Here is a 13,702-nt window from a genome sequence, read left to right on the forward strand (position 1 = left end):
CCCTCTTTGTCTCTAGTAATACTTCTTTCCTTGAGGTGTATTTTGTCTAATATCAATATAGCAATCTCTTGTGTTTACTGTTTGTGTTCAGTGTCTTTTCCATCTTTTAAATTTTCATTCTATTTGTGTTGGTATTTAAAATATATCTCATATAGGCATCATGTAGTTGGGTGCTGCTTTTTTATTTGGTTGTATAGTCTCTTTTTTCTGATTGGAGTGTTTCGTGCATTTCCATTTAATATAATTATTGATATAGTTGTATTTAGGTATGCCATTTTGCTGTTTATTTTCTATTGTCTCATTGTTTTTTTGCTTATTTTCCTTATTTCTTTCCTTCTCTTATGTTTATCAAATATTTTTTTAATATTCCATTTTAATGCCTCTATTTACTTCCTAGCTACATTTCATTATTTTTTACTTTCTCTAGGATTTACAAAATGGATCTTTGGTTTATCCCAATATACTTAGATTATTTTTAATTACTCCAGATAAAGAAAATTTGCAATAGTATAATTTAATTTACCCCTTGTACTTAGTACTATTGTCATATAAATTAAATCTATATTGTTATAAATCCATTAATAGCATCCTGTTTTTATTCTAATTTGTTATATATGACAGCAGAGTGTATTAAAGTCCATATTATACTTATAGAGCACAATTTTTCATATCTCTGGTTTTATACAAAGTATATTCACACCATTTGTGTCTTCATAGATGTACTTAGGGTAATGATGTCCATCTCATTCCACTGTCTTTCCTACCCCCATGTCCCCTCCCTTCCCCTCCCACCCCTTTGCCCTATCAAGAGTTTATCTAATCCTCTTTTGCTCCCCCTCCCAACCCCACTATGAATCAGTCTCCTTTTATCAGAGCAAACATTTGGCAGTTGGTTTTTTGGGATTGGCTAACTTCACTTAGCATTATATCTTCCAACTCCAACCATTTATCTGCAAATGCAATGATTTTATTCTATTTTATTGCTGAATAATATTCCATTGTATATATGTACCACATTTTGTTTATCCATTCATCTGCTGAAGGGCATCTAGGTTGATTCCATGGTTTTGCTATTGTGAATTGTGCTGCAATAAACATTGATGTGGCTGTGTCCCTATAGTATAGCATCATATTTTTAACAGTCATTATTTTCAATAAGGAAAGAAAAGAAAAATATATATTGATTATCTTTTATAAATCACTAACATATTTACTACTTGCACTATTCAAGTATAAGTTCATATACAACCAAGGCTCATAAAATATTTGAATTTTTTACCCAATCATTGTATTTATAGGGATTTCACAGCATAGAGATGGGAATAGGCTTCTTTTTAGCATCATGGTTTGTTCAGTGTTTCTTATAATTAAAATTGTGAAATAATACAAATGTTTTAGAACAAGAAAATCACTACATAATCTAGGTTACATCTGCCACGAGACCAGTGCTGGCTTCATGAAAGAAGGTTCGATTCATGAGTCATTGCTAGGGAGTTTTAAATTAAAGAGACAAGAAAGACTCTTATTACCTTTAATACCAGCTCCAGGATGGCTTCTCCTGGCTCCCGCCTTCAGCCACCTAATGCGGTGGTGAGGTTTACATAAGAGACTAGTGAGAGAGAGAGAACTCACCAGGGAGTGGGCTTTTATTGGAGAACAAAAAATTCAAGGGAAAATCCCATCCAATGAAGGTTAAGGGGGGCAACATCCCAAGGTCAGGGGCGACGATTGGGTCTTCAGGGCAGTGGCCAGGCACGCCTCTGCATGGACAAGCCCTCACACCTGGAAAAGGGTGGGGAATAGCTCTGACACAGCTGTGTCTAAGCGCCTCTCACCCAGCCAGGGAGGTAACTCAAATCACGTGAGAGGATGGCCTCCCACATTTACACACATAGGTTGCATAAGCATGTTTGTTTTTAGGATATTGATTAGCTGAACCATATGCACACACATATAATTATTATAGATTTTAAGGAAAAGGACTAAAAAGAAACACTTCTAGGTATTATTTTGATTTTCTTCAACTAGTTAAATTATTCACTTAATTTACTATCTCTTGCTTATTTATACTTTTTTTTTGTATTTTCTAAAGTTGTATACAAACATATGTTCTTTCTAATCAGAAAAAATGCAATGAGGAAGAATTTAAGGTTAGAGGAGTCAATATCTGGTCAATATCTTTGAATATAGTTATAATGATAAGAATAAATAATTGTCATAAATATATTTACCAACTTTAATGAATGATAATATATGTCTTTTTTAAAAAATTTTTTTTAGTTTTCGGCAGACACAACATCTTTATTTGTATGTGGTGCTGAGGATCAAACCCAGTGCGCGTGCATGCCAAGCGAGCACGCTACTGCTTGAGCCACATCCCCAACCCCAATATATGTCTTTGGTTTGACAATTTTTAAATTTTTTTATTTCAATAATTTTAATTTTATTTTTTTACACAAATGGAGCACAACTCATGAATTCATACCCATACATCGGGGCAATAATGTCCATATCATTCTACCATCTTCCCCCACTTAAACTCCTCCCTTCTCATTCCTCCCCTCCCTCCCCTCTGCTCAATCCAAAGTTCTTCCCTTCTTCCTTTGCCCCCTGCCCATTACAGATCAGCATCCACTTATCAGAGAAAACATTTGGCCTTTGGTTGGGGGGGATTGGCTTACTTCGCTTGGCATGATATTCTCTAATTCCATCCATTTACCTATAAATGCCATAATTTTATTCTTTTTAAATTTTTTTCTTTTTTTTAGTTTTAGGTGGACACAATACCTTTATTTTATTTATTTATATTTATGTGGTGCTGAAGATTGAACCTAGTGCCCCACAGGTGCTAGTCAAGTGCCCTATCACTGACCTACAACCCCAGCCTTACAAGTTTTTTGTTTTTTGGGGGGGATGGGAATCTCACCATATTGTGTAGACTGGTCTTGAACCCTTAGGCTCAAGCAATCCTATCTCAGTCTCCTGAGTAGCTTGAACTACTACTTTCATGCCTGGCAAGTTTGACAAGTTTAGAAAACAAAATGTAAGAAGGCAAATTTTGATAAGAAGTCTATGAATTTACATATTAGTCAAATTAGTTAGCCTATACTGTTAGCAGTTCTTCCTTTCTTTTCTGTTGTAGTTTAAAGATAGATACAGGTCACAATAGCTAAATTGTAGAATCAACCTACATGCCCTTCAATAGAGGAATGGATAAAGAAAATGTGGTATATATTCACAATAGAATATTACATAGCATTAAAAGAGAATAAAATCATGGCATTTTCAGGTAAATGAATGGAGTTAGAGAATATCATGCTAAATGAAGTTAGCCAATCCCAAAACACCAAAGACCAAATATTATCTCTGAGATGTGGATGTTGATCCATAATGGGGGTGGGAGTGGGGAGCATGGGAGGAATGGAGGAACTTTAAATAGGGCAAAAAGGGAGGGGGAATTAGGGTAGGAAAGATTGTGGACTGAAATGGATATCATTACCCTAAGTACATGTATGAAGACACAAATGGTGACTCTACTTTGTGTACAGAGACATGAAAAATTGTGCCCTATATGTGTACTATGAATTGAAGTGCATTCTGCTGTCATGTATAACAAATTAGAATAAATAAGTAAATTAAAAAAAAAAAAAGATTGCTACAGGTCCTAAAGTGCCTCAAAGTATCTCTCATTGGCTGCCTTAGTTCTCAACGTTCCTATAAAGCAACTTATTTTGTTTAAAGCTCTTCCTCCCTCCCTCTTTCTTTCTTTCTTTTAATCTATATATAACAGCAAAATGCATTATAATTCTTATTACATATATAGAGCTCAATTTTTCATATCTCTGGTTGTATACATAGTATACTCACACCAATTCATGTGTTCAAACACGTACTTTGGATAATAATGTCCATCACATTCCACCATCATTTCTAATCCCATGTCCCTTCCCTTCCTCTCCCACCCCTCTGCCCTATCTAGAATTTGTTTATTCCTCCCATGCTCCCTCTCCCTATCCCACTATGAATCAGCCTCCTTATATCAAAGAAAATATTCGGCATTTGGGTTTTTGGGATTGGCTAACTTCATTTAGCATAATCTTCTCTAACTCCATCCATTTACCTGCAAATGCCATGATTTTATTCTCTTTTATTGCTGAGTAATATTCCATTGTGTATATATGCCACATTTTTTTAATCCATTCATCTATTGAAGGGCATCTAGGTTGGTTCCACAATTTAGCTATTGTGAATTGCTGCTATAAACATTGATGTGACTGTGTCCCTGTAGCATGCTGTTTTTAAGTCCTTTGGGTATAGACCGAGGAAAGGGATAGCTGGGTCAGATGGTGGTTCCATTCCCAATTTTCCAAGGAATCTCCATACTGCTTTCCATATTGACTGCACCAATTTGCAGTCTCACCAGCAGTGTATGAGTGTGTCCTTTCCCCCACATCCTTGCCAACACTTATTATGTTTGTATGCATAATAGCTGCCATTCTGACTGGAGTGAGATGAAATCTTAGAGTGGTTTTGATTTGCATTTCTCTAATTGCTAGTGATGATGAACATTTTTTTCATGTGTTTGTTGATTGATTGTACATCATCTTCTGAGAAGTGTCTGTTCAGGTCCTTGGCCCATTTATTGATTAGGTTATTTGTTTTTTGTATGTGTCTAGCTTTTTGAGTTCTTTATATACCCTAGTGATTAGTACTCTGATGTGTGAGGGGTAAAGATTTGCTCCCAAGATGTAGGCATGTAGGCTCTCTAATCACCTCACAGATTGTTCCTTTTGCTGAGAAGAAACTTTTTAGTCCATACCATTTATTGATTGTTGATTTTAATTCTTGTGCCACAGGAGTCTTATTAAGGAAGTTGGGGCCTAATCCCACATGTTGGAGATTAGGGCCTACTTTTTCTTCTATTAGACGCAGGGTCTCTAGTTTTATTCCTAAATCCTTGATCCATTTTGAGTTGAGTTTTGTGCATGGTGACAGAAAGGGGTTTAATCTCATTTTGTTGCATATGGATTTCCAGTTTTCCCAGCACCATTTGTTGAAGAGGCTATCTTTTCTCTAATGCATGTTCTTGGCACCTTTGTCTAATATAAGATAATTATAGTTTTGTGGGTTAGTCTCTGTGTCCTCTATTCTGTACCATTGGTCTACCAGTCTGTTTTGGTGCCAATACCATGCTGTTTTTGTTACTATTGCTCTGTAGTATACTTTAAGGTCTGATAGTGATGCCGCCTACTTCATTCTTCCTGCTAAGGATTGCTTTAGCTATTCTGGGTCTTTTATTTTTCCAGATGAATTTCATGATTGCTTTTCCTATTTCTGTGAGGAATGTCATTAGAATTTTGATTGCAATTGCATTAAATTCTGTATAGTGCTTTTGGAGGTATGGTCATTTTGATAATATTAATTCTGCCTATCCAAGAGCAAGGTAGATTTTTTCTATCTTCTAAGGTCTTCTTTGGTTTCTTTCTTTAGGGTTCTGTAATTTAAACACTGGCCTGAGCAATTAGACAAAAGAAATTAAAGAGATACATACAGGAAAAGAAGAACTCAAATTGGCACTATTTGCTGATGATATGATTCTACACCTGGAAGACCCTAAAAGTTCCACCAGAAAACTTCTAGAACTAGTAAATGAATTCAGTAAAGTAGCAGGATATAAAATCAACACCCATAAATCAAAGGCATTTCTGTATATCAGCGACAAATCCTCAGAAAGGGAAATGAGGAATACTACCCCATTCTCAATAGCCTAAAAAAATAAAAAACAAATAAAATACTTGGGAATCAACAAAAGAAATGAAAGATCTTCCTCTCTCTTTCTATGAAACCTACCTTATTTTATCTAGGAAGATAGCATTTATTGACACATAAGCATAGGTTCCTGTATTTAGAGTCAGGAAATTCTGATGAAAATTTTTGCAGCTTGGGTAAAAAGTAGGGTTACAATTGACTTGAGAAAGGCAATTCTAGTGAGAATTTTGTGTTGGGGTATCTCAGAAAGTTTATTGGTAGGTCAAAGGTACTTGGAACTTTGTGGAGTTGTTAGGCAAATGGAAATGAGAGAAAAAGAAAGAGCACATCAAATGAGAATGAATGAATCAATGGACCCAGTTAGTTGCTATTAAAACTATACTCTTTAAGCATCACTTGTCAGGCCAATTACTCCAATTTTTTTTTTCTGCATGTCCCTTCATTTAGGTAGAAAAGTTTCATTTAGATAATGAAGTTTAGAGAGTTCTTTACTTATGCAAGATATATTTATTATTTTGTCCTTCACACCTTCAAATTTCAGAGTCACTTAAGTTAATCCTCAGTAAAGGAGTAAATCATATTCAGGAAGAGATTATGCCTCTTCTTCCTTAGCTGTTACACAAGCAAACAACACATTAAGAGATGAAATTTAAATGGACACAGTCCCATTTATTGATTTTTTATTTTTAAATCTTGCACTTTAGAAGTCTTGTTGAAGGAAGTAAGTTCCTAGGTGGACATGATGGAGTGTTGGGCCTACATGTTCTTCTAGTAGGCACAGGGTCTCTGGTCTAATGCCTAGGGCCTTGATCCACTTTGAGATCCAGAATGAGAGATAGGGATTAAATTTTATTCTGCTACATATGGATTTTCAATTTTCCCAGTACCATTTGTTGAAGAGGCTATCTCCAATGCATATTATGGTATCTTTGCCTAGTATGAGATAACTGTATTCAAACAAGGGAGAAAGCAGAGAAATGTGTATGTTTTGTGGTATATAGACTCTTTAGAGGTTTTTAAATTGATTTGCTTTGGTAGCCCATGTTCAATCTTCCCTTAGAACCAGTCTAAAGGAAGGAAGTTTTAAAACACTCAAAAAGATAGAACACATAGAAATGTAATAAATCTAACTTTTTCATTGTATAGATGAAAGAGGTCAAGTCTTGACAATTTGACTTAACAAAAAAATATACCTAGTTATAGCAGAACTAGGATTAGAACCAAGCTTCTTAACTGCTAATCTAATGGATTACCCTCAAAATCAAGTGGCATCGAGTTGAGGTACTAAGTACAACATGGAACAAACCAAGGCAAAAAGAAAAAGAAGGGAAGGAAGGAGGGAAGAAGGGAGAGAGGGAGGTAGGAGTCCTTTGAGTCTAACATAAAATACCAAGGAAAAAAATGTGTGAACCTTAGGTGTAATAGAATTCTAAGCTATGTTTTCTTTTCTAGAGAGTGGTACTAAAAATTATTTAGTATATCAACTATACTAAATAATTTTTTCCCTTAAAATTGTTGAACAAAAGAAAGGATATAGGGCTAAAAAAAACTAAAATAATATTTTTTTAAAAATATGATATATAAATATCTCATATATATCTCATGTACACACACACGTATGTGTGTGTGTGTGTGTGTGTGTATTTGGCTCATGAGATTTTAAAAACATAAGATGGTATATATCATTTGAAATCTGGCTTCATCTGATTTGAACAATACTTTTTAGTCATAGATAAAGAATAAGAATGAATCTGTTGTATTAAGATGCCTGATTGAGTGCCATAGGAGTCAGAATAAGGTCATGTTTACTTAAATGGACATTTTGTTCCTTATCTAGACTCAGGGAAGGCAAGGAGCAAGATAATGAAGTCCTTTGGTGACCTAAATTGGGGGCATTGTCATTGTGACTGAAAACAGAGAAATAAAAGAAAGTAAATACAAGTTTAGATATATATGCCAAGAAGAATGCAGTAGGAGTACATTTCAAAAGCAAGTTTTGAATAGAAATTGGTTCCAGAAATTCTAGATATAGAAAATGATGAGGAAAAACATAAAGGAGGTTAGTATAGTTTGCACAATGATACAAGATTATAATTTTGGATGGAGACTACCCCAAAAAACAAGATACAACTATGTACTTATATACATTTACATAAAATTTTTCATTTCAAAGTTCATGAATAGAAAGATTTCTCTTATTATATTGGAAATATAAATATTTTGAGTGTGGTATTTGAGACAATATCATAGTAACAAGTAAAGGGATGGGCTACGTATTAAAAGAATTGTGAATGTGCAGGTAGTATCCTTAGAATACCATTTAAATCAAAGGGAAAAAAGGAGGAATTAGAAAGGGGAGGAGCTAGGGATGTGGCTCAAGCGGTAGCGCGCTCGCCTGGCATACGTGCAGCCCCGGTTGGAGCCTCAGCACCACATACAAACAAAGATGTGTGTCCGCCAAAAACTAAAAAATAAATATTAAAAAAAAAATTCTCTCTCTCTCTCTCTCTCTCTCTCTCTCTCTCTCTCTCTCTAAAAAAAGAGAGAGAGGGGGGAAAAGAAGGAAATTGGTATTTCTTTCCTCTGTTGTATATTATGCTTTTCTCTGTTGCTTCATTGGAAAAACAAAGAAACAGAATTTTTGCCTTAATAAATCCTAACTAATTTGTTGGTCTGGAAAAAAGCAGCCTTACTGTAGCTACTAACTGTAGCTAGGGAGTCAGTAGAGATTCCATCTATAATACTATGAATACTCTTGATGCCAGGGGACTGGGGCCAGGGCTATTCTTTTTGTTTGTTTAATTGACTTTTTTTTATTTTTATAATTTTGGAATTTGTAGGGTTAAAATTCTTTCAAAGAAGTCTGTTCTCCACTGTATAAATAATGACCTGATGAAATTCAGCATGTGTGATTGCTATGAAATAAACAATTCAGAAATCACATACTATAGAAAAAGAAACGGCCCCTCCCTGCATAACTGGATAAAGTAATTGAAGTATACTTTTCAGCAGATAATCTCTATTTCTGTTGTATTAAAGAGTGGAAGAGATATTTAAAGACTGACTTACCCAGAAATATTAAAGGATCCAAATATATAGATTCACATTAAGTTAAAGCTAAGTAAGGGTAGAATTGCTCTGAAAAAGCATAATAGAAATTATACATGATATGTAATAAAAGGAAACAGAATTGAAAGAAGCGGGGAAAGGTACTTTAGCATAATTTTTAGTAGATATCCACCTAGCCTCTAGTTTTAAGGGGATGCTTAGCTTTACAATGACGTAGTCAGTATCAGTCAGGATTCGTGGGTGCTTAAAAAAACAACTTTAGATATCTCCCAGGAGAAGAGTCAGGAATGACCTGGATACAGATTTTTTTTTTCCTTCTTTCTTCTAAAAATCTGACTGTTCAAAAATCAAATGAAATATAGCCATCTGGAATGCTCTGCTCTTCCCTAACCAGCACATATGCTGCTTGTGATCATTTTGTTAGACCAGCAGGCTGTTTTGACAGAGGGCACTGTGTCAGCATTAATTTACTTCACTATATCCTTTGGCGAACAAAGCCAAGAATCTTTAACCACAGCCTCTTCCCTTTGCTTACTTAGTTCTGTACATTTGAAAGATTTAGCTTAAAAGAAAACTCAATGAAATGCCACATTGTTCAGATTTATAGAACAACATTATCATGTGTGAGATACACTGCCAGAATACCAGTGTCTGTAAGAGCACAGAGGTGGTTAAGGATACAAAGCCACCATTAGAAGGGTAGATTTCTGTATTCAAAGACCTTCAGATACATAGGTATGGTTGACGAAAACCTGTTTCTGATTCAACTAATATTTAATGGAGTTTATTTATTGGTACCTGATACATAGGCCAGGCACTATTTGCTTCTTTTCAGCTCTTACTGAAAGCTAAATACGTTTCAGTCCCAGTACATTTGGGCTACTATAACAAAAGTACCATAGATTGGGTAATTGATAAATACCACAAATTTATTACTTACAGTTATAGAAGCTAGGAAGTCCCAGATCAAGTCACCAGCAAATTTAGTATCTGGTAAGGGCTCACTTTCTCTTCCAAAGACTATGCCTTCTCATTAAGACAGAGGGGCAAACATGTTCCTGCAAGCCTTTTTTTGTTTTTGTTTTTTGTACTGGGGAATTGAACCCAGGGATGCTGCATTCTCAGCCGTTTATTTTTTATTTTTTAATTTTTTATTTTTTTAAAGACAGGGTCTTGCTAAATTGCACAGGCTGAACTTAAACTTGAAATTCTCCTACTTCAGCCTCCCTAATTGCTTGGATTACAGTTATGCACCACCAGCCCAGCCCTCAAACCTCTTTTTATAAGGACACTAAATCCCATTCATGAAGGCAGAGCCCTCATGACCTAATTATCTCCCCAATGGCCCAAGTTTTAAAACTGTTGCATTGGAAATTAGATTTCAATTTAGGAATACTGAGGAAATATAATGATTCAAATTATAGCATGTGCTTATGTAGGGAATACAAAGGTGATTAAATATAACCACTGCCTTCAAGAAGTTTAGTGGGAAAAGAAATTCATTAGATAAGTTACATTGAGTGACAATGTGGCAAAGCAAGTACTGGCTGCTATGGAAGCACATAGGAGGGGTTAGGAAAGTTGTGAACAGGAAATGACTTTTGAAACAAGTCTTGAAGAAGACAGAAGGAAGAAGTAGCTTGGGGGTTCAACAAGTGAGAAGCAGAGCTTCAGTGGTATTGGAGAATAGAGAGGGCCAGAGGAGTGGAAGAAAATGTTTAAAACAATGTTCAGAAAACATGATCTTAACAAGATTTCTTTACAGTGGAATTTTGTGGAAACTTAAATATGTGAATGTGTATTATGATCTTCAAACAGAGAAGCACATTTTGGGAAGTAGTGCAGAAATATCTAGGGAACCCATTAAGAATTTTAAACAGATAATTAACAAGGACAATTTGAGTTTCAGAATACACTGGTAGCATCTCAAAAGTCTCTGGAAATAGTGTAGGAGACAACTGTATGGTGACAAAATTGATAGTAGAGAGACCAGTTAGTAGATCATTGTTTCAAGTGAGCAAAAATGAGGGCCTTCACGGTTAAGGATTTTAAAAGTAAAGTTAGATTGACAGAACTTGATAGTTGATTGAATGTAGAAAGTAAGAGAGAGAAAAGATTCAAAGCTTCTAACATGGGTGATCAGATAAATGTGGTGCCAGTGATTAAATAATTAGAAGAGGAGTGGTAGGTTTAAGGAAGATACCATGAGTTTAATTTTGGACAAGTCGAGATTGAGGAAATGGTTAAAGTATCTAGTGGAGATTCTAGAATATAATTAGATATAATTGTGAAACTTTTGTTAAATAATCAGGTCTTCCTTGCTTTTTTTTCTTTCTTTTTTTTTTTTTTCCGGGACCGAGGACCAAACTCAGGGCCTTGTGTGCCCTAGGCAAGTACTCTGCCACTAAGCTAAATCCCCAAACCCAAATGATCAGATTTTTTTTCTTTCTTTTTCTTTTTCTGGGTACCAGAGATTGAACTTGGGCACTCAATTACTGAGCCACCATGTCTGGCTCCAAATGCTCATATCTTGGTTGCAAATAGTATGTAGGTATAGTTCCAATTATGACAATACTAACACCGCCACCCCCCACCTACCATCAAAAGTGAGTAGAATGGAAAGAAATATAGGCCATGAACATTAAAACCTTGAGGCAAACCTACACAGTGGTGCACTCCTGTAACTCCCGTGGCTCCAGAGGCTGAGATAGGAGGATGGTGAGTTCAAAGCCAGCCTCAGCAACAGTGAGGTGCTAAGCAACTCAGTGAGAACCTATCTCTAATAAAATACAAAAATGGGCTTGGGATGTAGCTTAGTGGTCAAGTGCTCCTGAGTTCAATCCCCTCCCTGTACCAAAACCAAAAAAAACTTGAGACAACTCAAACATGAACATATATTCCTATTTAAAAAGCAGTGACAACACTGCTTTTAGGCCTATTTCAATGATAATTTTTGGATCTATGTTAAGTTCATATCTCTCCCCACTTGGGCTTTTTTTTGGTTTATATCAAACATTTTAATAAATATTATCCACTCCTAGTACAACTAAGTTAGTAGAATTTTCATTTTTCTTTAACTCCAAAGTGCTTTCATTCTTTTAGTTACTCTTTAAAAACAAGTTCAGTAACATATAGAGATTTGGACTGAGGTTGACATACTTGAATCTCTTTGCAACTTGCAAATTGCTAGTGGTAACTCCCAAATTTCTACATATGAAGGGCCTGGGAAAGAAATTTGATTGAAAGAAGACAAGGTTTACATAGAAAATGTGGAAAACTAAGATTGTGTGTTACTCTGGGAAATTTGGGAATTGATGAAATTTATGCATGGAACAGAGAGCTAAATTTTTCAGGTAGCCTCTATTTGGCCCCATGACTGCTCTTTTACACAATTAGTATTTCCAGCTGCTATTAAAATTAACCCCCTAATGAAGAAATAGGAATGGTCAACAAATATGTGATGTTCAACATCACTAGCAATTAGAGAATTGCAAATTAAAATTATATTGAGATTTCATCTCACTTCAGTCAAAATGGCAATTCTCAAGAATACAAGTAACAATAAATGTTGGTGAAGATGTGAGGGAAAAGGTACACTCATACATTGCTGGTGGGTCTGCAAAGTGGTGCAGCCACTCTGGAAAGCAGTATGGAGATTCCTCAGAAAACTTGGAATGGCACCACAATTTGACCCAGTTATCACACTCCTCAGCATGTACCCAAAGGACTTAAAATCAGCACACTACAGTGACAGCCACATCAATGTTTATAGCAGCTCTATTCACAATAGCTAAAATATGGAACCAACCTAGGTGCCCTTCAACAGATGAATAAAGAAATGGATAAAGAAAATGTGGTACATATATATACACAATGGAATATTACTCAGCCATAAAGAAGAATGAAATTATGGCATTTGCCAGTAAATGGATGGAACTGGAGACTATCATGCTAAGTGAAATAAACCAATCCCCAAAAACAAAGGTCAAATGTTCTCTCTGATGGGGGATACCAACTCACAATAGATGGCAGGGGGCAGGGAATGAATATTATCCAAATTGGACGTGGGGAAATGGGGGGAAGGGAGGAGTGATGGGAATGGGAAATAGAGTAGAATGAATCAGACATAACTTTCCTATGTTCATATATGAATACAGGACCAGTATAACTCCACATCATGTACAACCACAAGAATGGGAAGTTATATTCCATGTATGTGTGATGTCAAAATATATTCTCTGTCATGTGTAACTAAAAAGAACAAATAAAATAAAAGGACTGGGGATGTACCTCATTGATAAATTATATATATATATATATATATATATATATATATATATATATATAGATAGATAGATATAGATAGATATAGATATAGATAGATAGATAGATAGATAGATAGATCTTCATATATATTGAATATATTCATATATATTCAATTCCCAGTGCCAACAACAACAACAGAGAGTGGCTGAGGGAGAGAGAGAGATGACAGGAATAACCATCAGGAGTTAAATAATATACCTTCATAGTATGGAACAGGTACATCAATATATGTTGTGACATGAAAAAAAAATTTAAATGTAGAACAAATGTAAAATTTTTTTTATTACTGCAAACTGAGTTAGAGCAAATTATATTCCATCCTTGTATAATTAGGTAGCTACTAAGGTAGCTAACAGTGTTTCAACTTAAAAATCTATTTCCACAGTGAAAAATGCTAAGCCATATCTTCATCATATATTTATCAATTTAATTTATGTTGTTGATTAAATTGCTTGTCAACATTTAATTCTTTAGTACACTAAGTTTGCTTTTTAAAAGTAGAGTGATAGAACTTCAAAATACAACCACATATAGCTAA

This window comes from Marmota flaviventris, chromosome 3 (assembly GCF_047511675.1).
Source record: "Marmota flaviventris isolate mMarFla1 chromosome 3, mMarFla1.hap1, whole genome shotgun sequence".
NCBI lineage: Eukaryota > Metazoa > Chordata > Mammalia > Rodentia > Sciuridae > Marmota > Marmota flaviventris.